The sequence below is a fragment of the Etheostoma spectabile genome, chromosome 15 (genome assembly GCF_008692095.1).
Source record: "Etheostoma spectabile isolate EspeVRDwgs_2016 chromosome 15, UIUC_Espe_1.0, whole genome shotgun sequence".
Taxonomy (NCBI): domain Eukaryota; kingdom Metazoa; phylum Chordata; class Actinopteri; order Perciformes; family Percidae; genus Etheostoma; species Etheostoma spectabile.
Window position 1 is genome coordinate 13334985 of NC_045747.1, and position 4868 is coordinate 13339852.

Sequence of the window (4868 nt, forward strand, 5' to 3'; positions counted from 1 at the left end):
AGGCCCCAGGTGTCTTTATATGTTTATAATAATATTGGAAGGAAAGTGAACACAGTTTAGACGGGGATGTTGTTTGGCTTTTCACAAGTTTAGACAGCTAGCTAGCTAACGCTATACCGACGATTGCAAATGTTAGCGGCACAGCATTAGCCTAGCCTAGGTTTACCAGACGTCCCCCGTTTCCGGGGACAGTCCCCCGGTTGCGGTGCCCTGTCCCCGGGTGGATCTGTCCCCAGAAATGTCCCCGGTTTTCACTGGGACTGGCAGACCCGAAATTGGAATGAAAGAAAGAAAACATTGACCAAACGCAGCCGATAGTCGCACACCCTACACACGCAGGCTCAAGACAGACAGAGCCAGCGCTTCTCAGAGCACAGAGATGTTTTAGAAAGCAGTATTTTACAATGCTAAAATTACTGATAATTTACATGGAGTCTGGTGGGTTTAGCGAACGCAATTTTGCGGACTTTTATGTTTTAAAAAAGAATCAACCTCAAGTTTAACCTCCTTAGAAATCCTTTCCATAATGTTGTCAGATACTTAGAATATTAATCTGAGTCTGTCAGTAGCAAAACGAGCACTTTTATGAACGTAAATACAAGCTGGACAATCATCCTATTAACTTCCATTGTAGCTTGTTTCTCTGCTGCCGACTGCAGTGATCTCATTTAATACTGGATCAATGTCAAAGGAAAATCTTTCCTCAATAATTTTTATTGTATCCGATACTCAATGAGCTGTTGCAGAAACAAGCCTGAAGCAATAAAGCAAAAGCTGTCAGATAAATGTAGTTCGATAAACATTCCCCTCTGAGGTGTAATGGAGTACAAGTATGAAGCAGCAGCAGTGGTGATTCTAGGATCAGACCTTTAGGGGGGCTCAGCCCCTAATGAGAACAGCTCTGAGAAATCTGGTTACCTTAGCCTAGCCTGATAGGTAAATATTGAGACTGCCTTCGGAGTTTCCTATATCTGCGTCCATGTTGTCAACATAAGACCTGTGGCGTTAGTGCTCCCTTTGTATCATAATTTTTGAGTGAAATATTAAGCTTCACTCCTACAAGATGGGTGGGTTTTTGTTACATTACACAGAAAGCTAACTGGCTAGTTAGCCTTTACTTATGCTGGCGAACATTAGATACATTGCAAAGCCAGCTAGCAACTTCGGCAGTAGAGTTTCGGTGAGCTAACAACGAGTATTGTCGCCCACAATCAACCTCTGCTGCTAAAAGTAGTCAACCTGCAGTGATGTTTGAAATGGAGACACACATATTGTGCCTTTTGAATGATACAACGGTGTGTAAATACTTCTATTGTTGAGTATATTGTGAAAAATGGTTCTTGTGAATGTAGTTGGCTCCAGCTCCTTGAGTGCAATCTGTGTGTGTGTGTGTGTGTGTGTGTGTGTGTGTGTGTGTGTGTGTGTGTGTGTGTGTATTTAATTTAATTCATAATTTTTATTGATCCCCAGTGGGGAAACTATGTATTTTGTAATATGTAAATTATGTATGTATTTATGTATGTATGTACAGTATGTATGACCCAATCTGCTCCTTCACCAAACAACTTACTGATGGATTTATTTTAAAATTCTTTACTTTGTCGCAAACAATTCTTTTCTGAAAATACATGTCTTTCCTATTAATCCACATCCAAATAGCAATATAATACAATATTTTCTTCAGGGGAAGGCATTAACCAACCATAATATTAGGCTACACTCTTATACTGGTCACTTCATCTCTACACTACATCTGGAGTAAAGCCATATTGTCATTTAGTTGCTCAACTCTACTGCAGCAGCATCAGTTCTAACACTGCTGTTATGAGGTATCACCATATGTCATTCTGTTTTCTTTAGATTACATCATATGATATCCAGGAGAACGGCTATACTTATAAATCCTGGGTGTAGTGACACTGTTTTTGCAACAAATAACCTAAAGTGATTGTCTTGATAATGTCATGCATAAGACTATTTTCTTCTGTCCTGGACTCGGTCTTGACTCGGACTCAAACCTTTTTGGACTCGGTCTGGAATTGGTCTCAACTAGTCCTGGTTTTGGACTTGTCTTGAACTTCACTAAGGTCCTCTTGTGCAAACTTCTACTTGTAACTGCTTTACATAATTGTTCTACATCATTTTCTTTTCCATTCCTATTATTCTACTGTATGTATCAAATAATGTTGAATGTGTTATTGTTTTTCTATATTTGGGATTGTACTTTCTGTGTTGTTCTGTATTTGTCTTTGTAATCTGACTCGATGACATTGAAAATGAGGATTGCCCCTCAATGATCTCTCAAGGATAAATAAAAGTTGAATGGATGGATATAAAGAACGGTTTTATTGAAATTATGTATTTCTCAAACATTTGCGCACAATATATTCTGCATGAACATTTCCAGCACTAAAACAAGCCTGCTGATGTTCACGTTATCCTCAGACAAACACAAGATGGAGATTTACCACACTGTCAAAACGTCATCTCTGTCAAATCATGCAGCCTACAATTTTAGTAACATGGATACATTTTGTAACGTTGTCTGCATCATTTGAGGGGAATAGCATAGAGGTTAAACAGCAGTAAGTGTTGTAGTAGTAGTAGTAGCCTCTGTTTTGCAAGACGTTTTCTTTCAGTATTGGGCTTTTCTTAGAATGTAAATGGGCGTCCCAATATATCCTTTTTCCACTGCACCTGCAGCTAATGCCTTCCTTCCAATTACTCTCTTTTCAACCACACTGGGTGTCTAAATGGAGCAATTAGACAAAGTCATTAACATCCCAGGGCTCTATCTGGCAAAACTTTTCTAATCTGATCACTTTTGTGATTCTGAATTGCACTTCAAGGTGTCATATAAATTGAGGAAGTGTATTTAGTCACAATTAAGTAGATCCTGTTTAAGATCCTTCAAGCTATTTCATGTTGTTGTCCTCTTCACTGCTGTCGTCCAGGCCTGTTTTAGTCACTTCACAGAGAAATGTTTAACATCTCAGAGGGATGGAACAAACGATAATTTGGATGTGTTGAAGTAAAAGCAACCAAACGTTTAGCTTTGATGTCACACACAAATCTGAATAGTTCAGTGTACGAATCCCATCAGGAATTACAGCAACACGACGAGGCAGCAACCTCATGAGATTACCGTAGATTCTCACTCCGGTAGGCAATGCCGGGAAGGTATTTTTCCACCCAGAGAACGTGGTGCCTACTCACCTTTGTGGTAAATTAAAAAAGTAAGTGAAAAATGTCTTCACATCAAAAGCTAAAATGAAAATCTACCGTTAAATGTCACACAACAGGTGGTTCCCTTACCCACCTGCATTTGTCATTGATCTAGCAGGGGACAATGACTGCATAAAGAATACATTTTAATTAAAGAACTAAAAGCCCTTTACAGCCACTTTTTAAAAGAATGCAAACAAACAAACTGACAGAGAGCTGCAACCTGTCTTTCCTGCATCTGTAAACATACTGTGTCTGTACTCTGGATAGCGGGATTTTAATCATACACAGTGTAGCCTACTGTGGACACATTTTTATGCCCTTAATAACAGCATCCAAGAAGTAAAGACTACATCAAGAAAATTATCTATAATATTGTGCAGTACCTGTGTGCTTGCCGGACTATTAGAAAGTTGTGCTCTCATTAAAAAGCCTATCACAAGCAAAAAACAGATTTTAAATAATTACAACCTAGATAACACATTATCCTGTAGGAAGGTGTACATAGAGGACTTTTACCATTGTCCCAACTGACAATCGGATCCCCTGTCACCTCTACTGAAAGACTATATGTAACTTTTCAATGTTTCTGAAGCTCATTTTTCAAACAATGGTCTTAAATGACCTGTAACAGAAAACAGGACTAAAAGTGAAAAGAATGCCATTTTTATATAGTTTTTAGTGAGTCCTCTGCCCGTGTTTGATTTTTCCTGCGCAGACACAGAAGGATTTGTGGCAGGTAGACGACGCTACAGTAACACATTCTGATTTCTTTGAATCACCGGAAAGCCTGTGTCATTGTAGCCAGCCTTTTGAGCCATGTAAAAAGAAGCAGGACATTTCTTTATATTGACCTAACTTTATTTTACAGTTATTTCACAAGTTATCTGTTGTAGTTATGGCGGATACTGGGGCCGGACTATTACAGAAAAGAAGAAATAACGCAAGTCACACTTGGTCTGGCTTTTAACAGATGGTGACAATTACCGGAATGTAAATTATTCAAAGTCCACCACGCATTTGGTCCTCAGGTATGTAAATTAGGTTCCCTCCTTCCATTTAGCATGGAGGTTTTTCTTTTTATCAAAAAAAAACTTATCAAAAGATGGAGAAAATCCGACCTTTCGCGAGTTGGGGAATGCAATGATCCATGACACATAAGGTTTAAGCTAATTTTTATTTATTTTCTCCGGGGTAACACCATTCACTTTACAGGCAGTATTGACAACAGATAAAGCCATCGTGTCTTGAGAAGCTCTAGCTTTTTTTGTGATACAATTTTTATTTTTAAATTCAGAAAAAAAAAATTGAAATAACATTCACAAACAGTTTATAAACAACACACTGGGACATAGGAACCCATCACAGGGCACAAAATCACGGAGAGGTAAAACGGGAGGGAGGGAGACATAACAACACAAGCAGAAACAGACACAAGACAAGGGACCAATCACACACACAACCAAAAGAAAAGGCTACAGCTTGCCTTCAAGGACTCAGCAATGCTGTGCCAAGTCTCCAAAGTCCTCCCCGGGGCTCCACCCACACAAGCTGTCAAAAGTTCCATGTACGTGACATCCAAAAAAGAAAGGATCCATGAACGAACAGATAAGTCAAGAGGTGGCTTCCAACGGGTTGCAATC

General features: G+C 39.1%; 1 long non-coding RNA gene across 1 annotated transcript in view; it reads right to left on the minus strand.

Annotated features, from left to right (window-relative positions):
* Window positions 1-1016: 1016 nt before the first annotated feature.
* The window catches only part of LOC116703168 (uncharacterized), a 14343-nt gene continuing 10491 nt past the window's right edge, over window positions 1017-4868 (minus strand). The window contains exon 3 of the long non-coding RNA XR_004335366.1: window positions 1017-1117. This is a non-coding gene — a long non-coding RNA (uncharacterized LOC116703168). The remainder of the gene's footprint in view (window positions 1118-4868) is intronic.